Below are 23,792 nucleotides of genomic sequence, written 5' to 3'. Positions count from 1 at the left end.
TTTCTAATGCTACTGACTAGTTCAGAGTTGGGTTCGGATGAGTATCTAGAGTTTCAAGATTTATGTGAATTATTTGAACTGCTAGAGCAGACATTATCTGAGCTTTTCTGAACTTCAGAAGAAGACTGGTTAGAGCTTCAAACGATACATAAACTCTGGCAGCCATTCTAGAGTCCTCAATCAGAGATCAAGGCCCATTATGCAAGGTACTATACAGACATGGAGGACGGATGCTCCCAGATTTTAGTCATGCTTATGAGAAGATGTACCAGATGGATGAAACAAACAGATGGTTGTGGGTGGGGGAAGGATGAGGGAACAGCAATTATAGAGTATGGTCAGAAATTGGCTTGCTTAGCCTATTTTTTTATTTCAGGTAACTTTTTATTCACTCTCACTATCAGGCAGCACGAGGCACTGTAGTACAAAGAGACATCTCCAGACACTCACCCTTCACCAGTAGCAGGAATAAAAGGAGCAACAGCTGAGGATGAGCAGTTGAAAAGAAAGGCGAGCAGCACCTGAAGAAATGCAGCATCGTTCTGTAATAAAAATAGACATCAATTATTGACACTGAAAATATGCTGAATACTAGTGAGGACATAGACAGTAGCAGAGTATTAAAGAATAATGCTTTAAAGTACAAAACCCTGTACAACCATTAATTTTCCCATGGTGAAGTGGGGAAGGCTTGTCTCCCATTTTATTATGGGGAAACGGAGGAATAGGGGAACTGTGACTTCACCACAGTCACAGAGAGTCAGCGGCAATTTCAAATTCAGGAGCTCCTCTCATCCAGCCCCTTGTGTTCAATCATCTAGACAGGCTGCCTCTCATAGGGTCCCATCCAGTAAGGTGCTGCATTCCTCCTGCAAGATGATGAGGCCTTCAATTCCCACTGGCAGTCAGTAGGACTGACAGTGCTCAGCATCTCATAGGATCAGGCCCCTAATCTCTCTAAATATTGGCTTGTAGTTCTTTAAATGCCAGGGGATTTGGAAAGACTTTCTTTATCTGAAAAAGCATTGAGTAAAGTATTAACTTTACTGCTCCAGGGGAGACACCCAATTCACTCAGCTGTAACCTGGTTTATTAAAAGAGGTGAATAAATGTGTTCCTAGGAATGAACATGCTCCGTCATATCTGTGAAGTGCTGGACTTCTCTTAGAATGGGCAATGTAAAAGCCAGATTGATTTGCCTCTGCTGTTCCCTAGGATACCTGCAGGATGTATCTATTTGTCCTGATGACACTCCTACACGCTAACTAATACCTGACTCCGCTGCATGCAAACAACGTTCTGTTCATGCATTCTGGACTCACACAGTGTCAGCACTAGGATATCTAAATTAGCAGCTGTCCTTGGAATTGTTCTGAATTCAGAATGCTAGCGAAGGGCCTCGTATAGATTTTAGCCACTCCTCCTCTGCTGCACAGAATGTGACCAAGTCATATTAGCCATTCTGTTTCCCAGGCAGTGCTTCCTACCTGTGGTTTGTAGACCTCAGCTCACACGTGCATAGAAAGGGGAGCAAAGCAAAGTTGCCCATATAGAGCTTGTCTACATTAGCGAAAAAGTGAATTACTATGTAAAAACAAACACACTGAAAAACCCCAGTGTACTATTAATAATACCTCTTATATAGCGCTTATCTGTTGATCTCAAAGTGCTTTAGTTCAACTTTGACTTAACTGAGAGTTTGTTTCCTCTCCGAGGGTTCACCTTAACCAGCTAATTCAAGAAAATACTTCAGTTTGCCCTGTCTGTCTACTCTAGTATTTGATGGCATGTTAGTTATCGCATAAATAGCACTGCTTTTTTCCTGATGTACGGGTACCCATCCATTACTGTATCCATAGGGTAAGTTATGGTGCTGTGGAAAGAGACAATGTTGCTATAGGTAGAGTACTGCAAAAGTTATGGTGCAACCAGTGTCAGCACAGTGCAAATATCTTCAGCATTTTCTGGATGAAGAGTCCCATTTCTAGCAAAACAAATTAGTTCAGTTGTGGATGGTGCATTCAGTTGCCTTAATTCATTTGGGAATGCTGGAATCTATAAAAACCGAGGATTAAATAAACCCAGGGGAAAGATTTTAAATCTCACAAAACATACTTAAGCCTGTACATGAATAATAAAGAAATCAAAGGAAAATCCAACAAAACTGATGAAAATTAAGACCGTCTCTAGCATTAGGTATTAACAGCAATACCTTAAAGGAACCCATCCTTGTTTCTTGAAGGGGAAGTGTTAGCAGTAATTTTTTTAGACTTTATACCATGATAAAAGAAAGAGAAATGAAAACATCTGAGCATTTCTGTTGTAGCCCTGACCTTCTGCTTGTTAAGAAACATTGTCCAGCTATAACATGTCTTAAATAGTTCAACTATTTTCTCGGATGCGATTTGAATTCAGTTAGAGAATAGAAGGAGTGAAACAAACTGCATAAGGCACAAATGGCCTTTGTATCAAAATGTGGGCCCAAAATTTCCTTTATAATTAACTGTGCATGGAAACCTCACATTGGTACATTACCTTGAGATCCCTAGTTATGAAAATGTGGCCATGAAAGTGAAGGGTCTCAAATTATCCCACTGAAGTGAATGCAGCAAATTCATTCCAGGGGAGCTCAGTGGCAATGGATTTGCACCAGGGATGAATTTGACTCAGTGGGTGTGGGCCAAAATCTAGTGCCACTGAAGTCACTGGAGTTTTGCAATTCATTTTGATAGGAGCAGACTTGGATCCAGAGATATCTACTTCACTGCACATTAGCTTTGTAAAGTGGGTCTGAAATGGTGAAATAGTGTCTGGTCTTTCATTGCTGCATAATAGTGAGTTGGTTATTTGTTCCATCTGGCAAATACTTGGCTTAAAATTGAACGTGACTTATTTGCTGTTGTGAGTGCTGGTCAGCAGCTGAAGCTTTTGCTGGAAAGGATTTTTGCTTTAGAATCACTCTGTGAGCCTGTGCAGCCTGCTTTGGGGCTGAGATAGCAGTTTGCTGGCTGCTTCGGGAGCTCCTCTCTCCCTTCCAAAGACTTTGCCTGGGTTGTGATAACTATTTTGTTTCCCTGTGTTTCTTGGAGGAGTATGAACCACCAGGCTTGTGCCTTGTCAGCCCAGGTTGTGAACTGTGACAATTAAACCAAATTCCCTATTTGTGTAACTGCCTCAGTCCCTCCATCTACTTGGGGTTCACTGACATGTGAACATCCCATGCAGACTCTGAGAGGATGAGCAATCTCGTAATGCACTTCCCATTAACAGTCCTACTTCAAGAATGTGCTGGGTGGATAGATGAGAGGTGTCTAAATGTCACAGGTAGAGTAAGCACATCAGGTGCAATCATCCACACTGCCATGAGCAGATGCAATGATGGGATCAAAGGTCTCAATCTCAAGTAAATGGAAAAGAACAACAGATAGTGACTAAAATAAAATGTCTTAGCCCCAAGCTAGTGTCTTTGTTCCTCTTTTTACTTTCCCCTGTTTTGGTTTGGGTTTTCACTTCTTCCATTTCCTTCTTTCACTCTCTCCTGGCTCAAAGGATATTTAATATTCTTATTTAATCTTAGGGGTTTTAAAAATAAGCCATTTAAATTCAAAGCTTTGTGTTGAATAAAGCCTGACCAATTTCCCTGCTGAAGTCATTGCCTTCTCCTCTGCATTGACACAGGTTGCAGATATGGTGTTCTTTGCTGGGAACTCAAAGCTTTGCAGTCTGGGAGCTCAAAGCTTTGAATTAACTCTGTTGAAAATTTTATTCTGCCCTCTTTTGAATCCTTTAGGATTGCAGTCTCTCCCAAAAAAACTGTTAGCAGGCCCAGGGATGTCATTACACCATGGCATGGTTTCAAGATTTAAACTCTATAGGGCATAGACTCTGTAGTCCTATACTTTCGTAAAGTATCTAGCTTGAGTATATCTGAAAGCTATTCCCATGCCAACTGGTTCTACCCTTCAGCCATTTTGCTGTAAATCTGTTTCAAAAATGAGAGCAAGGAATGGGGAAAGTATCATTTTCTACTCTCTTCACAGCAGAATGATTTTTTTTCTCAAAATGTCAAAAAATAAACATTAAAAAATTGTCATCTTGAGGCGGAAACTACGCCTTGAACATTTCAGAAGTATGGGGACCATTTCAGCTGAAATGCAGCTGAAAAGATTCAGAATGGAGGCAGTTGATTGTAACACTGGTTCCTGCTCCAGCTATATTGTTTGTGACTCTGCTGAAGCTGGTACCTGAACGGAACAAAAATAGTTGGGATAAGTGGACATCATTGGGCAGCAGGAAAGGAGAAACTGCCTGAAGTTGTGTATCACAGCTGTCCAGAGTAGAACCAAGCCTGTGGAGTCTACAGGCTTCATGCAGAATGGAGTCTTCCAGTGCTGGTTGTACTGAATGCTCTTCAGAGAACAGGTTTCTCTCTCTCAAATGTGAGAGAAATGCAAATGTGGCAAAAGTACAATTGGTGTTTCTACACAAGGGTAGAACTGCCGAGGCTGCTGCAATTGCAGGAGCCAAACCTTTTTGATGAAACAACAATTGCTTGCACAATCCCAGGGAAGGTGGTGATCTGGAAACAAACCTGCATAATACTGCATTTCAAAATGACAAAAGGCTTTTGAAGCTGTCAAGAATAAGGTTTTGTCCATCTCTCATCTTTCAACAGTGCAGGCAGGCAAAATGAGTGATGGCCAATGAGACAGGCACTTCAAATGGAGAGAGTGGAAAAGACATTGCAAATATTTTGTAATTGTTGTATTTAGTGCACCAATGTGCTGCATTTAGTTTACAGAACTCATTTTTTAAAAAAAACTATTTATTTAGGAGCTATTAAGAGATTTACAATTCCTTGCCATGTAAACATCAGAAACAAAACAGTCATTACAACACTGAGCTTTTGTTTAAGGAGACATTATACAGTAAAATAGTCATCTGATCTCCCTATTTATCATACTATAAAGTGAGCTCCATTACAACACCCATGATACGGTGTGTCTAGTGATTTTATTAGAATGAGTGAATTCTCCGATTATACATAGACAAACCTGGTCTGTTAACTATCAAAAAAAATTAATATTCAAAAATATTGGACAGGTGTGCTTGGTTTTTTGCAGTTGAATGTACTTTGAGTATTGAGTAAAAGGTAACCAAGTAATCTAAGTAGCTATTTGTCCCCTGTCCATTTGCAGGGTATGTATTTCATCTCTTAATTTTTTCAGATGAACTCTCATATACTTTGAAACATTCATCAATCGTTGGACTATTTTTTTTTCCCCCAATAGGAGACTGTCAGACACCAAGTAGCTACTAGCAGATGAGGGATTAATTCTTCATTTTCTTTTGTATGACCATTTCATCTAAGAAGTCCTAGGAGGATGGCCAAACAATTGTTTGGTAATAAATATCAAGCAGGCTGTGGTATTTCATTATGGGTTAATGACATCGCAATACTTTCTAATGACTGGACATGTCCACCATATATGCATAAAATCTCTTGCACAACAGTTTCTCCATTTATCCCCATTCAGTCTCTCTCTATTTTTTAACCTGACTGGTGTGAGGTATCAATGAAACAGTAACTAAAAGAAATTTGCTTCTTCGTGCTAAAAGATTGAGGTGCCAATCACCTTTCTAGAATCAAAACCCATTCCCTGGGGTAATTGGGTGTACTCGAGGTCTTTGTCCCCATCATGTCATATATGGACACTTGTTATGAAAGTTGTCTGTAATGTTTGATATAAATGAGTTTATATATATAGTGTGTGTGTGTGTATATATGTATCCTAATTGACCAGATGCCAGTGCTTCTATTAAAGTTAGCTTTCTAGTAAGTTGAGATACAGAATACCTAACTTGAAACTACTGGGAGAGTGGGCCAGGTAAAGTTAGTTTTGATCCCGAAACAAGTTAGACAAGTTTCTTACTGAATAGATGGCAAACCATATGTATTCCATGGCTCTCCCAAATTTTAAAAAGAAAAGGAGTACTTGTGGCACCTTAGAGACTAACAAATTTATTAGAGCATAAGCTTTCGTGAGCTACAGCTCACTTCATCGGATGCATCTCTCTGGTTCATAATTTGGGTTGCGGTCTGGATTATTTGCAATGGGTGTCACTGCTAAGGGAAACTTTTATAAAAAGAACTTTGAAAATTGAATACAAACATAAATCAGTGCAACTTCAAGTAATCTCCCTATTTTACAGATGGAGAAACTGAGGCACAGAAAACACAAGTGACTTGGAGTGTCATTGTCAGAGCTGGGAAGAAATTCCAGGAGCAGAGGTTCACAGTCCCCTGCAGTATCCACTGGACATCTCCCTTGTGCAAGTCTGCATGTCCGATACCTTTTGGAATCAAGTGGTGTTTTCAGTGTTGCATGTCAAGGAATTGTGTTGAGTATATCTGGAATGCTAAACATTTACTTTGAGTTGTAAGTAAAATTACAGCCTTTTGACCCATTGCCAATAATTACATGTTATTGGGATGCAGGTTTAGAGAGAAAATTAATGATAATTGTTAACAATTGAGATTTGTCTGAATTTTAAAGCTGTCATTAAATTGTTTTGCCTTTTCTTTACTGGTATCTAATTTTTGCTCACTATATTTCCAATACATTTTACTTATAGTACATTTGGATGTCAAAAACAACAATTTCCCTTGCGTTCCATGTCTGCTTAGAAACACTGACTTAAAATACAACTGCTCAAGTTTTGGCATGTTTAAATCTACCTTCTTCAATGAAGAAAAACTGCACTGCCAATGAAAAAAGGTAAATGCAATTGAGAAATAATCCCTGCAGCAGATCATATCGTTTGGTAACCTTTTGCAAAAGTCTCGTGATATTATATTACATTAACAAGGCGTACAAGCAAATATACAGTATTAATATTTATTACTGTATTCAAGAAAGTTATGGCTATAGTTACTGAGGTTGGTTGTGTTTACCCTGAATGACAGTTATCAAAATTCCCCAGTAAGAAACATTTCAGCCTAAACTAATTGCAAGTCATTCAGATAATGATTTCTCTCGCTTGCTCGCTCTCAACTTTTGTGTACCTCCTATCTTAGCAAAAGTGAAATGGTTCCTTGGGAAGTAGAATTCCAGCCCCCACCCACTCTTAAAGTACATAGTGGAGAGTAGCAGCTCTATGGAATAACAGATAAGTTGTGAGCCTGATCAGAATGGATCAATATACCAGAAGGGTCAGCAATACCAAAGACTTCCCATGAAACTGAATGACTCTTAAATAAAAGTTACACCAGTGTTAGTCAGGAATGACTTCACTGAAGTCAATCGAGTCATGCCAGGTTTGCGTCAGTGTAACTTAGAGCAGAATTTGGCCCCTAGGTTTTCTTACATGTTTGAACTGAAGGTGTATGTCTGTAATAGCTGATTGATTTAAGTCTGATCCTTTTCAGGAGATCAAGGCTGGGGAAGAGGGTGGGCAGGTGACTCTTCATCTTTGTTTAGTTTTTAATAACTCTGGATTTTAGAACCTACACTTATTATTGAAGCAGGTGACAAAGGGCCTACTGCAAAATCCCACTTTTATTGAAGCTGAAAAGGTCAGTTTTGTTGGGCATTTCCATGGTGAAAATAATAAATTGAACATATTCAGACTTCTCATATTATTCAGATCTGCCAGTTGGGCTGACCAATGGAAAGATTTTTCTGGTAGTTATTTTAGTAGTATCTTGTTGTAGAGCTTTCTCCTGGATTTTTTGTTATCAAAGTCCAATTGTCCTGTTCATTAAGCAGGGTTATTTAGTCCTGTTATTGCCACTGTATTGCCCAATGATGAGATGTTATCACTAGCACTGAGGAGCATTTCAGCTGGGTTGTGGAGAGGCAAAATCCAAATAGATATATTCCTATCCTAAAATCCAAATAGATATATATATGCCAAGGGCCTGCTCCCAGTGAACTCAGTGGAAAGACTCCTAGTCAGGTTCACTACACAGATGAGCAAAGGATTCACAGTTTGCCCCTACATTATTATTACCTGGGTTTGTTTAAGACCTGAGCCATCTCCCACTGAAGTCAATGGGAGCTTTACATTAAGTTCAATGGGAGTTGGATGAGGCACTTAGTGGGATAAATTTCAGTGGGATTCTTCAGGCGAGTAATTGCTTACCCATGTGTATAAGAGCTTTATAATCTGCCCCGTAGTCTTTTACCATTTGAGTACTATTTGTGAATACCAGTAAGTAAACAGGCAGAGATCTTAGCATTTTATTATCTGTGTACTACACCTTTAAATGTGAGGAGTCTCTCTCCTTGCCTGCTGGCAGAAAATTACTGCCTGTGTCCCAACAAGGAGAGAGCAGGGAGAAATGGTGACTTGGAGGGCTGCCTTCAGGAACCACTTGTAAGAATGTTTCAGGACCACCAATCCAGCCCACAGATTACTTTATGAACCTAGCAAAGCAGACAACCATTACTTGCTGTAGCAGACAAACCACTGCTAACCCTGAGTTCAAATCCAGGGAAGAGGTTTATACCCAGTGATCACCTGGCATGGAACAGGCCCAGGGCTGTATGTACACACACCAAAAGCTGTATGTAAACAAAGGCAAAGTTTAAGTTTCAGTACAATCTTTTTATACCCAAGATAACACCCTACTTTTATCAAACACCCTCCTCTCATTCCTTGTATAATAATTAACAACCTGTATGGCCAAATACAATATTTTGCATTACACACTAGATTAATTTATATTGCATGTTTATTTATGTATTCACAACAACAATTGACAGGGACTTTGGGGACTCCTTGTTTATCCTGATTATATCTGGCAGATTACAGTAACCTCGTCCTTGAGCTGTACCCAGATCAGGGTACTGAATAACAGAATATCTAGTAAGCCAAAAAGGCTATATTTACACTCTTTCCAAGAAAGGAAATTTAAAAATCTTATTAACCACGTTAAGCACTAGGCCAAAGATTATATTGCTTATGCATTTGCTTATATATTACTCACTAATATGCAATATATATAAATCCGTTAAATATATGAAGACCCTTACCATTCTAAATGAGGCAAGTTCACCTAATCACAGTTTCTTTTCCTTACACCAGTTCTTGGGTGGAGCAGCTTACCAACCATGCCTTGTCCAGGACTGTCACATCTAAAGGCACAATCTACCTCTATTGTGTTTTTAAAAAAGAGGTTTTATATTTCACATATTTTCTCTATTTCTTTTCCTCTCATTACTACATGCCAGAGACATGAAAATAGGGTCTTCCTTTCTTAAGAGTCTGTCTGCTTCTGCCACTCATTTCATTTTTAATTGCTCTTCCTTTGCATATTCTTGATATCCTCCTACAGCTCTCTCTTGATTACAATGTACTGTGGTGTCTAATACAGGGTTTCTTGGTGTCCTTAATATAAAGCACTATGATTGCAAAAATCTTTACAAGCTCATCAAGGGTGCCTGTTATAAACTTCCCTTTGCTAACTTGTACACTTAGAAGGGCTGTGTCTATATTTAAATTATTCAATATATACAGAAAAAATCTCATTGCCCGTAATGGGGAGAAAGCTCTGTTTCACAGTCAGAATATAATCTGGCACTATATTTGATGGCAGTGAGGCCAAAGTGATGATATCAGTGAAATATTATCAAAACCCGAACAGCTTTTACAGAATTTTAACTAATAGGATTGAAGTATGCAAATTAATCACATGGTTAGCTATTATATCATCTCACAATCCCACCTCACATCTCAGCTCCATAAATTATGTTTAATACATATCAACAGTGTTTTTCCCTACATTTCACTACCAGGATCTTGCAAACAGGAGACACACAAGAGAGTGTTAGTGAAGTCAATGGGAGTTTCCCTGAATAGTGAGGGAAGATCAGATTCTAAATTATTTGATTTTAAAACAGGTGTGTGTGTTCACATTTTGGAATAATCTTTGAATATATAAACTAATGCATAGAAAATAGTCTAAGCCCGTTTGCCCACACACTGCAGGATTTTGGTGACATAATGAACACTTCATTCTTCTGGCTAATATGCTGTCATCAAAGCTGCTGTCCATACTGTGCCTGTAGACTACACAACAAGCAATTGTGAATTATAGACCTATGCTGTAATTCCATCAAGAGGTGGTAACACCATAAGCAGGAGGCTCAACCTTTCAGCATTTTGTATAGTCATCAGGACCCTGAGGCTGAAATTCTGTCATATTAATTCAAAATCTGCCTGTTTTTAAATTTATATTCTTGGATCTGTGCCCTTTATGGCATGCTACCCTCTCTGTTCTCACTATTGCTGCCTCCTCTCCAGCACTCATTGCTGCTCACCCCTGAGTGACCTTCCCTACCTCTCTAGAGGCTTTTCTGTAACCATTACAAGAGCACAAGTGGTGGATGCAGGGAATTGCTGAATCTCACATTTCACCTGCAAGATGCAACCACATGTGAACTAAGGGTATTGGGGTTTTTTTTATGCACAGTAGGTTGTACTGCGTTTAACATTGTAATCCTTATGGCTTTTATATCTTCCAGTTCTCCTATATCCTTATACCTGACAATTTCCCTGTGTGTGAAGGATGTGGCAGAGTATAGTTAAAAAGCAATAATATAATACTCCTCCCCCGTCTACCTCCCCTCCACAACCCAATCTTGCAGTTCATTCCGAGTCCTTCCTCAGTCAAGTTTTGCTGGCATTTTATGTGCATCTTTAAAAAAATCAAATCAAATAGCTTTTAGCTGCTATTGCTGACTTCAGAGGTGTTTTTTCAGTCTACATAGCTGAAAGTGGTTTCATTTTGCATCCAATGAAATGTGAATTGACAACTGAAGAACTACGACAACTAGATTTCAAATTACTCACCACAAGTTTGAGTTTATACAAATATGAAAACACACACACACCTCAAGCACAGCTGTGTATTACTCTGTGCGGAATAGTTTTGTTAAAAGCAAAGATTTTCATTTTTTTTAAATAGAAAAGAATCCACAAGTTGGAAAACGCATTATTTTGCCATTTTCCAATGACATAAGAACCAAGCCAATGTAAATGCAACCAGTTTAAACGGACAGGTAAACTAATTTGAAAAGATCAAATGCAGTTCTAGATCAAGTTAAGATAAAGTCCCAGTAAGTAGAGGGTTTAGACATGATTCCTAAAGATTATGGAGACCTGTACACAACATAAATTATATAAAATTAGATTCCCGCTCCCTTCTCCTGCAACATAAGCCCAAACTAAACTGCCAGAATATTACTGTGCTGTACGTTACCATGTGAACAGGAAAGGACATGATCTATAGGGAGCAACTATATAGAGAGAAAAATCTAAATGTATTGATTATTTACATTATGGTGGCACCTGGAAGTCCTGTTGTGCTAAGTACTACACAATCACATAGGAAGAGATAGTTTCTGCCCTGATGAGCTTACAATCAAAATAGACAACACAGAGAAAGGGTAGGAGAAAGTATTACCAGCCCCATTCAGTGGATCTGGAATTGCAAAAGAGAGATTAAGTGACTTGTTCAAGGTTGTACAGGAAGTCTTTGGCAGAGCTGGGAATTGACTGCATTTTCTCTGAATCCTAGTGCAGTGCCTTACCTGGAAATTCATCCTTCCTCTTACTAATATAATATTTCAAATGAGATAGTGTGTGTGTTTGGATTATTTAACAGCATCATCTGCATGAAGGACCCAATCCTGCCAGCTACTGAGCACCTCCAGTAATGACAATGAGAGCTGATGATGCTCAGTTCCTACCAGGATTAGGTCCTTGGTGCAGCTGATGCTATTGATAGATTACCATTTATAGCTTTGTATTTCTTTCTGTGGGTTTTTTGTAACCTCTTCCCCCTCCTGACCCAGTGCTCCTCTCTGAGCAAACATAATGTACAGCTCCATGTAAATATCAAACATTAAGTAATTACTGGGTTATTTCAGCTGCAGTGCTAATAAATGCATCATATCTGAGAACCACAGCTTCAAATGTCAGTATGCTGTATTAGCCATTCTGACTGAAAATGGAACTCGCCCCATTACAGCTATATCACTGAATTTGCTCACTCACCCCAGGAAACAGAGGGGTGTCCCTGAGGTTAACATGGTTAGTAAAGCAATTTGAGGAAGCTGGACTTATATCTGTTTACAGTGCACCGATGATATTTGAACAGTGGATTTCAATCTCCTGGTCTATTCTGTAGACTCTTACATCCCTGTCTTTCTTCTCTAATCATCGCAAATGTTCTTTTGAAAAAAGAAATGGTAGTTCTGAGAATTTGGTACATACCAAATTCCTAAGGCAAACCATGTAGGAGGACAGATGTCAGTGTGGTGCTTTTGAGCAGGGAAGATGTGTGCAGATCCATAGATGGACGACATTACTGCCATTGTTTGGAGTGGTAAAAAACTGTTATAATTATTACAGAGTGAGTCAGTAAAATTAAGACCCCTGAATTTGTTTGGTTCCCCCTCTCCCCTTGCAGAAGGCTAAAGGCCTGATGAGGCTAGTGTGCATAGCCCTGAGGAAGGGGCGGGGAACCACCCATCATTCTTGGGAGTGGGGAAGATCTAGGAGGAATTGTGCCTTTCAGGTCCCTGGCATAAGGTGGGTGCACAAACTGCCCCCCTCCTTTGTCAGTGTGGGATGGTCCCACAGGTCAACTCCATGGACCAGAAAGGAAGGAGAGGGAGGCCGTTGTCCCGTCACTTCTATATCCCCTTCGGGGTGCTTGGTGCCTTGGGGAAATAGGAGGGGACAAGCACAGGCACTGTTTTTGTTCCTGGCCCTAGCCCAGGGGCTGTCACGAGGAGGACAAGAGCTGGAAAACCCTTATGCTTTCCTCCCTAGCTTGCTACAAGACCACACACAACCTGGCTTTATGGCTAGCAATGACCTGCAGTGAAAACCTTGGATCCGAATGCCCCGAGTTGCCCCACTCCTGAACGTCAGCTTTACAGTTCAGGCCCTTAGTAACATAGCAACAATAGCCAGTAATAATAGCCATAATAATCAGGCAGCCCTACAATATCTCATGAACACTTGTCATTGACTGAGATGAAAACGGTGGGGTTTTTTTGGGGCACATAATCTATCCATATGCATGTGATTAACACTGACATAAAATGTGTTTGTCACCAGCTGAGACGTTAGTACATTGGCCTGGTTCCACTCATGATGCGTACAGTATATTTGAAGGTGTTAAATTTTTTAATAAGTGCCATAGGCAGATTGGCAGGCGAGAGTGGGGGAAGACTGTGTTGCCTGTGTTATACCTGTTCAGTGGATAACCAGAAAGTCTTTCTCCAGAACTGTCAATCCTGCTCCTTCAACCAGTATTAAAGTCACTGAAAAAATCATCAAAAGACACAAACTAAAGGTACAAATAGGTTTTCCCTTGTCAGAATAGGGAATTCAAGATGGCATCATGTACTGGGAAAGACCATTTCTACAATTTATACGCTGTTCCACATACCCACGAAGAAATAATCTTCTTCATTTCTGCAGCTTATTTGGTAAAATATTAAAATCAACAAGATGTGGTTACTATTTAGGTAGTTTCACAGTGTCTCCTAGGCAATATGTCAGTCTTTGGTCTTTGCAAAATTACTATGCTCTATACTAATTTTTTCTTCTTTAATAGAGTTAGTTTTGAATAGAAACATCATTTTCAATCAGAAATGGCTCCTTTATAATTCTTACAGGCATGCTCAGCATTGTGGAGCCAGTGCTCTAAACTGTTGAAAAAAGTTAAGACTGGCATAATGGATACAGGTTTGGATGTCAGCTCTAGAATTTTTTTTTCTTGCAGTGATAAATGAGTCTATACTGATGGATTTTTTTGCTGGCCTTTTTCTGGCATTTGGCTCACAGCTGAGCTAGTTGTCATAGCAGTAATGGGACTGCATGCGATCCTGATAAGGGGTCAGTTTACTGACAGATATCGTGCCCTTTCCTTTTTTCCCATTGAATGTGAAAATGTGCTACTTATCTTTCAGAGAGAGACTCAATCCTCAAAATTCAGATTCAGATTTCAGTCCCGTCAACATTTGGGTGTTTAGATGTGGGGTTTACATATCGCTCATGATAGAAAGAGCGGTGTATCATTAAATGGATCTGGGTTTAAACTGAGCCTCTTTTAAAATTTGGCATTTTGGTTCAAGCTCATATTTCATTTCTATAGATCCAAGAGTAAAACCCTCTAGTAATTCATCTTAAGGTCTGTGGGTTTAAAAAAAACGCAATGAAGACGACTCTCATTTTCAGGTTTGTTAAACAGCATTAGAAACTAAGATCACTGACTTCTCTCTCCCAATATGCTCCCATTTCAGAAACAATATTTGTATTTAATATACATATATTACTAAACCGGACTGAATTTAGATGTAATTTAGAGGGCTTTTTCTTTTGAGTTTTGTCCAGAGTGGAATGGAAGGCCCAGAGGATTGGGAGATCAGTAGTGGGATATGGCTGCTTATCTCTGTTACTAGGATGAATTTATCCCAGGTTGCTAGTGACCAAGCGTCATTCCCATTTGACTTATGTGAATTAATTTGGTGGACATAGTCTGGTTCTTTGTGGACAAGTCAAGATTAACACTACTTAGCAGCCTATAGAGAGGCCCACAGAGTGTAAGCTACTTTCTTCCCCTAGGGGTACATCTACATTTGAGCTGGGAAGTGTGATTCCCAGTTCTTTTAGACGTATCCACGCTACCTTTGCCTGAGGTAGTGCACTATAATTAATAGTGTAACCACGGTAGCACAGGGAGCAGCTCTATATGTACCTGCCCAGACTCCTAGATACCTATGCAGGCGCTAGCCCGAACTGTTGCTTGGGCTACTCTGGTTACACTGCTTTTTTTACCATGCTAGCGTGAGCAGAGATAGCACAGACACATCTATGCAAGCTGGAAACACCTCCCAGGTCAAATGTAGACATACCTTAAGGTTGGGTAAGGCACATTGGCAGTGTGAGGCATAGAAGGGATTGGGGCAGCCACTGCCTGTGAGCTGCTTGTTTTGCAAATACACAGAAGATTCCAGAACCTGACAGTCATCAAGCCTATGCTTTTGAGCTTTACAATTCAATACATTTTAAAAAGCAGTGATCAGGATTTTCTCACACTACTCTCTCTCTCTCTCACTGATAGATATAAAAAATATCCTGAGCATGCTTAGTAGAGTAGTAGCATGCTTACAGTTGAAAGTCTCCATTCTTGAGGAGCTCATAAGTAACTAGTATATTGGCTTGGAAAATGCAAGTTTTCCCCACTGAAAATTTTGACTCTTCATCGAAAGATCAAGAACTCCACACCTGAAAATATTGAGATGACAACTGCTGAAAACCAAAACGTTTTCTGGTGAAAAATCAAAACTTTTCAAGGCAAGCAGATACTTTCACACACTTTTCATTTGTCAAAAACACAATTAACCAACAGCAAAGATTAGATGGAAAATTCTGGAGCCGTCCTCATAAATACTAGTAGAATGTTCACCAGCACTCACGTTCCCACTCACGTTCCAGTAGAATAAAACCCCATTCCTCCAGGAGAGGGTGACCCAGCCATGGCTCTTTTAATTAATTGTAACCAGGAGCATCAATTTGTGATCCATTGGCTAAACTCTATATCAAATTAGATATCAGTAGTACTGTGAAGGAGACCTCAAACAAATAGACCCATCCTTGTCTTTTGTAGAAAGAATTAAATCCTTATTTATTAGATTACCCTAAAATATCCTGTCAGGGCCCAATCCTATCATCTTTATTTAGACTTTACTGGGAGTTTTAACTAAAGACCTTAAGAATATAAGAACGGCCATATTGGGTCAGACCAAAGGTCTGTTTAGCCCAGTATCCTGTATTCCGACAGTGGCCAATGCCAATGGCCCCAGAGGGAATGAACAGAAAAGGTAATAATCAAGTAATCAATCCCCTATCACCCATTCCCAGCTTCTGGCAAACAAAGGCTAGGGACAAAATCCCAGCCCATCCCAGCTAATAGCCTTGGAACTGAGCAATTCATTGGTGCAACAATAGTAGGCTGTGAACATTAAAGTGTATTATGGTGCTATAGCTGGTTTGTATGTTGCAGGTTTATAAACCCTATGGAGATCAGATGGTGTATTTTTACTACTGAGAGCAATTTCATAAAAATCTATTTAGTATTCTGGCACTTTGCTAGATAAAAACCCAAAAATGCTTAGGGGCAAATTTTCAGCTTGGTGCATAGGGACTTATAACACATAATAACTAGAGTTGGGTGTGTGTAACTCACTGCATTGGAAATTTACTCCTTAATATCTTGAGATAATGAAAAGATAATTTTCTACATAAGCTTCTGGTTCTCTGCTTCTTTAGATCTCACCTTTAGAAATAAGAGAGTGATAACAAAGTTTGTAATGCAGAAGGAAGGGAAACAAATACATTATTGAATTAATCAAGGGCTGTTGAAATAGTATGCTCAAGTAAGACTTTTCCTGGCTGCCAGTATGACCATATTTAGGAAATAAAATGATAATTGAATCTAATGTTTGTGCTGAAAGCTGAATGCATTTCAGATGAGTGAGTTAAAACTATGTAATGTAGCGCATTGGTAGCTGCTCCATAATTAAGGTCGACTTTAGCTTCCTATTATAACTCTAGCTTTCAACACACCCACGACCATCTCCCTCGCCCCCCACCACGAAAAAAAAAATCCAGATCACCTGTAATGTCACAGGCAGCATCTCATCACAAAGTATAATTTTTCTGGGAAATCTGAAATTGAATCCAGAAAGGAGGTTTAAAATGACAGGACCAGATTTTCCAGTCTGACTAAGCTGTGCTCAGCAGACCAATGATATGGGGAGCAAAAGGTGACTTTTGACCACCTTTGTGGTCAATTTGTTCTCACCTGTTTCAGCACTGGGCCGGTCTCTTGGCATAGACTAAAACAATCTGAAGACTGCTATAAACTGCACCAATTAATAGTGGTCCACAGCTTAGCTAGCACAAAGAAGCAGTGGGACACCAGTGAATTGGGCCCCAGAGTCTGATGGATAAAAATAAAGATACAGAAAAGGTGTGACAAAGCAATGGTGAGAGAAAGACAATTCTGCGATATCAAGGTTGAGAGAAATTCAATTCTGGATCTGTGTCCAAAATTGTGTTAATTAGAGCTGACTGGAAATTCAAATATACTTTATGGATTTGGACATTGACTGAGACATGGATAATTTAAGATGATAGTTGTCCCTGTGTAGTAGCTTTCTTTGTTAATTTTTACTTTCTAACTGCTCCTTGTAGTGCAGATAAAGGTGTTGGTGAGCTGCAGTTATTTACTATACATTGAAATAACTCATGGAAATCTGAGACTCATATTTTTTTTAACTTTTTCTCCTGGTCCTTAAACATTACTAATTATGTTTATAGCTGTAATTATACAGAAGCTTCCTAAACACTTAAGATATTTCTGGAGCTATCCTAACCTGCCCAAATACCTACATAAATATACAAAATATTCACCACCATCACACTAAAATATAAAGAAAACAGAAGCAAAAACTACCTTTATTTGATCACCATAAAGGCAACAGAGGAAGAATGAGGAGCACATTCAAAAAGATCTAGTTTTAAAACTAAACTCCATGTAAGAGTGCTTGGATAATATAGTGCCAACATCAGAATCCTTACCATGCATATGATGGAATGGAAGGTTTAGAAAGAATGGGACAACCCTAGGTCTAGAAGATTCAGGGGGGTAGAGCAAGATGTTACAAGTAGAACAGTGTAAAGTGCATGTTTCACTTCACAGGGGCCAGTGCTAACATTTTCTATGGTGGGCTTACACATCACTGGGCTAAGAGTTTCAGGTTTGAACAAACATAAAAACTAAAAAGGAAACGGTCATTTGATTTTGAGACAGAACTGAATTCCATGTGACTTTAACACACCATTATAGATTGGGTCAGGTTCACTTAGGGTGACCAGATGTCCCAATTTTATTGGGACAGTCCTGATATTTGGGGCTTTGTCTTATATAGGTGCCTATTGCCCCAACCCCGTCACGATTTTTCACACTTGCTGCCTGGTCACCCTAGGTTCACTCAACTGGTTCATGGTAGAGAATCAGTTGAAAACATTTGTCTGAGTTTAGAGTTTGTAACAAAACCTGCAACCAGGCAAGTTTCATGTGGTTGTGTGTTCATTGGGAACCTTCCTCAAAGTGAGACAATTTCTCTTGATACAAATTCCTCACTTTACAGGAATCAAATCACTGTTGGGAATGAGAAGAGCATGGGAGTTTTTAAAGGGTTAATATTGGCAGCATGGCTGTAACCAACAATGAGCCAGAGTGGTGCTGCAGCTGGCTTCCCTGTACTTACACTCAGGGATGAAGCTGGCTTATTATGTTTGCAATATGTTTAGTACATATCAGTAATTTTGATTGTTTAGAAGAATGAGGGGATCTGTGATGTTATTAAAGGTCTCTTGCTTCTTAAGACCCTGATCCAAAGCTGATTTAAATTAAGACTCCTATTGACTTCAGTGGACTATGGAATATAGACCTTGTGTGCTTAATGCAAAAGTTTAAAGTGGGCTGGGCTTCCCAGGACTGCAAACCCAAACAAGCAAAGCCAGACAGTTGAGGGGAGTTTGAACTAGATAGGTCACTGGCATGAGGGAATTTTAAGTGCATTTAAACAAGCTGTCTGATCCTAAAATTTGATTAGGAATTAATAAAATTCTACTGCTGGGCAATGAAAAACTTATCTGAGACCACTTTAAGCCCTGCCTAAGGCACTCAGTGAATATTCAATGTGATGCTCTCTCTAATAATATTGCAATCACTTAAATTTACCAGGCATGTAATGTTCATTTTCTTCAGTCTGCAGACAGGACATAGTCTTGTTTGTTTGTTTGTTTGATTGTCACCCCTTGAAGTTGACTACTCAGTTGTTAACACTTACTGATCATTGCATGCTGATCTCCATCTTGCTGTTCTCATCATTGGATTGATGATTTCTAGTCTTGGATAGCCATAAGCACCTGATCACTGCTTTTAGATTATATCTCAGAATTGCTTCTTTGCCCCCGTTCATGTTGTCTAAATTAACTGACCCTGATTTGTCTCAATCTGTAAAGCAAGGAATGGTGGAATTCCTGAAGAGAGAGATGTTTCAGTGTCCCCAAAAGGATGTTAGGGTAGGGGGAATATCTATCTCCTCAGCAGTCCAGCAGATGTAGGGTTTTCATGAATACATTCCAACCTGTGACAAGCAGATCTGAAAGCTGTCTGTTGTGGATTGGTTGCTGTGGCATGATTGGGTTGGGGCATAAAGGAAGGATGATCTTGTGGCTAGAACACTGGGCTAGATCATTTGTGATGTTACATGTTCTGAGGCAGAATTCCCTTCACTTTAACACACAGTTTTAGATTGGCTCAGGTTCATTCAACCAGTTCATGGTAGATGATCACTTGAGAACGTTTGTCTGACTTTAGAGTTTGTAGAAAAATCTACAACCAGGCAAGTTTCATGTGGCTTTGTTTTTCATTGGGAACACTCTTCAAAGCAGCACACAGATATTGCATCTGAATTCCATTCTCAGCATTGCCATGGATGCCCTTTGAGACCCCTGGCAAATCACCAAGGGCTTGAATTTTCAGAGATTCTGGACCCCCAGAATTCTATCTGATGTCATTAAGAGCTGCAAGCACTCAGTGCTTCTGAAAAATCAGGCCTTTAACTTCTGTGCCTCCTCTGTAAAATGGGGATACTAATCCTTCCTGCCTCACATAAATGTTGTGAGGCTCAATTCATGGAAGTTTGTTCCTTTAGTCACACATGTTAGACAAGGGTAAATCACTTTGATAGAAGGGGCAAGGGGAAGGTGCACACGCTCTCCCCTACTAGCAGCGGATCTTCCTGCCTTCCCTAATGTGCATCTCTGGGCAGGCTACAGAGTTGGTAGTTAATTTGTTTCATTGTAGACACCTTGGCATACCCTGTGTTTGACAGAGTAACAAGGAGAGGGAATTTCTATACCATGGTAAACAGGTCAGTCCACTGGGGCCCTTTTCCTTCTTCTCCATTGTCAGCTGGGGGTTGCTAAGTGACATGCAGTATGTTTACCACAAGGGCTGTGTATTTTTGCTGGTTTTATGGGAGTGGCTTGTTGGCAACAACATTTTTGACGCTGGTGTATTTTTGTCAAGATGCAGTTGGTGATGTCCCTGAGGGTGTTGGTAAAGCTGGTCACAAAGTTGCAGCCAGTGGCCTTAAACCAGAGACAGGTGGAATGTGTGGGGCAGATCATGCATGCTGATCCGGAAGAGCAAAGAAATCATAAAAGTCACAGATCTGGCACCCTGAGGATTCTCCCTTTCGTGACATAATCCTTGAGTGGCACAGAGCAGCCATACAGCTCCTCTGCCTGCCACCCACCCTGCCTGCCTGCCCAGAACATAGCAGAAATCCACTAAATGGTAGCTTGGAACAGCTCCAGGATCAGGGTGAGAACAAAATTGACTGGAAGCCTCTTTTCCCCCATCCCAATCCTGTGCTGCGCCGCACCCAGCTTGGATTTAGTAGATGATCAAGATGTTTACTTCAACCATATAGGAGGAGGCACATGGCAACTGGTAAATATCAAATGATCTATCCCCGATACATACTCATTCTATTGAATTTGATCTTATGCTGATGCACAAAGGAGTCTAGGGACAGCAGCTGAGAGGAAATTGCAGACAATGAAAGACCTCTGGCCTAACCATTCATTTTGATATATGGAAGAATCATGTTAATTTATATAAAGTGGCTTTGGCTAAGGCTGCTTCTACTTAAATTTGATTTTGAAAAGGAGAAATTATTCTGCCTCCTTACTCCAAACTTAATAATGCTCTTTTGTATCCTTCTGTTGGGTCACTCACTGTGTCTGAAGCATCCTGTGCTGTTATATTGCAGATAAAATGGAAGATATTACTGCCTGGTATTTCTCCAGATTGGCTTCTTATTCAGCACTGACTCCTCCTCTTACACCTGTCAACCCATGTCACTCTGGTAATTCAGTTTCCATGGGTTCAGGCAGCTTGCAGTGTGCTTTCTCATGAGGATTTAAATGAGACAATCTCGAAGGTTTTGTCATCCACTCCTAATTTCGATCCTTGGCCTTCCACAATTGTGGCAGGCCATTTCCTTTAGTATCCACGTCATTCTGATTAATCTTTCTGTCAGCAAATCTGCGAGGCTCACCTCCCACCATCCTGTTATTGAAATTAAGTTCACCAGAGGGCATCTTTGCTAATTACTGCCCTATCTCCAGCCTCCTGCAGTTACCTAAATGGTTAAGAAAGTACTGTAGGGAGAGTCCAATCAAAGGTATGTTTGAAACATCATCAGATTTATAATAAAGTTCTATCAGGATTCCTTTTATACCACCAAGACTGCAATGATCACTTGGTCCTTAATGAGTCTGCCTGGCGGGGGGTGGGGGGGACATTCTCATTTACTCTAATTTTTGAGATCTTAGCTTGGTCTGCGCTCTGGTTCTCTGGAATTGCTTTGACTTGGTTTGTTTCCTATTTTAGGCAGCATACTCAATTTGCATTCATCATAGAGCTCCAATGATATTCATTATACAGCAATGCCTTTCTTTATGGGATAACCCAGGGCTCAATACTAGGCCAGATTCTGGTTTTGATTTATATGTTGCCATGAGCAGGCAGTAGGTAGACAGGATTTGCCCCACACAATGTGTTCTTCTCCAGGAGAAGGTTTGCCTAAAGCAGCCACATACTTCTTAGTAGGACCCAAAGGCTTTCTTGCAGCCTGATGGAGTTCTCCATGGAATCCACTATAAACTCCCTGCCTTAGGAACTGTATTCCCTTCCTCTGCAAACCCTTTGGAACAGCAAAGATCCAACTCCTAAACCTTGTACATGAGAAGAAGAGGCAGTCCCTAAATTCTGTAACACATTAGTGGGTGGGTGGGTCCTTAATTATGCATGTTTGTGTCAGTATTACAAAGTGTTGCAAGGGAGGGGATGAGTCCTGAAAAATCACCAAACTGTATGTTACATAATTCATGGACAGCCCCAGAGGAGAATCCACTGAGCAAGAGAACACTGATGGTTCTCAGGCACAGGTAAAGGATCAAGAAGGAAATCCTTTCTACAGTTAATAGTCTCTAAAAGCAGATTTATGTAGCACATGTTAGTGCTTGAATTGGGAGGATGCTATATTCCCCTCCCTTTGGGTAAAAGATGGGGAGGACTTGAGGATCAGGGAGAAATTGCATATGGGCACTGTGTTGTCCTCCAAGTTGAACACTAGTGACTGTTATCATAAAGGATCCATCCTAAAGCCTTTGACAAATTGCAATATACACTTTATGTAAGCACACAACACCACTATGTACTGTCTTCCACAAAGTAAATCAAGACACAAACACACAGAGTCAGGTCTAACATGTCTGTTCTAATGGCAGATCTCCACAAGCCTTCACTTTCTTAATAGCTTGTGCACTACTATTTGATTCTACCATGGTACTGGGGTCCCCAGGTTACTGGTGTATGGTATGTGGCAAATAGCCACCCTCTACTCCAGGTCCCAGCCCAGGGGCCCTAGGGATAGCAGTAAACCTCTTGAACTAGTGCTTCCTTCTCCTGGCTACTTCCCTCTCCTGCTCTTCAGCTTGTGGGGATTCTTGCCTGCCTGCCTGCCTGCCCCCCCTGCACAAGCCAGGTGTCTCTTTACCTAAGGTCTTGGTCTTGGTCTTGGTCTTGGTCTTGGTCTTCCAGCCACAGCACTTCTCCAAACTCTCCTCTACTCCTACTCCTTCCCCTGGTTGATTGAAGCAAGGGGTTTTTATCAGGTGACTAACTTCAGGTGCTCTAATTGGCTTCAGGTGTTTTTAATTAATCTATAGAAATATTTCTTCCCTCTACAGGGAATAAGGCTTCTCCTCATCCTGGGACTTACCTATCTCTCCTATATCACTCTCCTGCTGCCTTCTGGCCATGCTGTATCACAGGTAGCATGAAAAAAACACTATTATACTACACGAGATACACACTGTAATACACTACTAGGGTGTGATTCTCACTTACACTAAGGCCCCTTTATATTGTCTGGTGATAAAAAGGGGCCTTAAAGAGAGAATAAATGTAATTTACGTCTTCTTTAAGGTAGCTTAGAAAGGAGACTTAAGAGAGACTGATGAATAGGATAGAAAAGGTAAATTGAATGTGCTCCTACTTACCCTGTTTCATCAAACAAGAACATGGGAATGTTAAATGAAATTGAAAAGCAACAATTTTCAGCCTATAAAAGGAAATAGTTATTTACACAATGTATAATTAGCTTGTGGAACTCACAGTCTCAAGATATCATGTCCAAAAGTTGAGTGGGATTAGAAAGAAAAAGAACAATATTTATTTATGTGGATAATGAGAATATCTGCCATTAAATTCATAGAATTATATATTATAAATATCTTATATATAAGAGAGAGAAAATCCCTGGCTTCAGGTAACCAATCGCTGATGGTGGAGGACAAGGAAGAAACTTCCCCTATGGGTAAGTTATTTTATATCTGTCCACCACATGGTTTCTTGCATCTTCCTCTGAGGCACCTGGTACCAGGTACTGGAGACAGAAAACTAGGCTAGATGGACCACTGGTCTGATTTGGTATGGCAGATCCTGACACAAGAGTTTTAGAGAGAGAGAGAGAGTTGAAACTGCAAAGGGCATTTAACCAGTCTGATTATATTTATCTGTGTTCACTTTTACCCAGCACAGTAGGACTAACATGTCT

The 23,792-nt window shown here is 40.1% G+C and overlaps 1 long non-coding RNA gene across 1 annotated transcript; it reads right to left on the bottom strand.

The window, feature by feature from the left end:
* Window positions 1–415: 415 nt before the first annotated feature.
* Window positions 416–22,796, bottom strand: LOC122456239. Its single transcript, XR_006275008.1, has 4 exons — window positions 22,731–22,796; window positions 16,889–17,026; window positions 16,701–16,752; window positions 416–542 (listed from the first exon to the last, which is right to left on the bottom strand). It is a non-coding gene; the product is annotated as an uncharacterized LOC122456239 (long non-coding RNA).
* Window positions 22,797–23,792: the final 996 nt, after the last annotated feature.

Source organism: Dermochelys coriacea, chromosome 12 (genome assembly GCF_009764565.3).
Source record: "Dermochelys coriacea isolate rDerCor1 chromosome 12, rDerCor1.pri.v4, whole genome shotgun sequence".
Taxonomy (NCBI): domain Eukaryota; kingdom Metazoa; phylum Chordata; order Testudines; family Dermochelyidae; genus Dermochelys; species Dermochelys coriacea.
The sequence above is the reverse complement of the archived record's forward strand: the minus strand, read 5'-3'. Positions and strand labels throughout refer to the sequence as shown.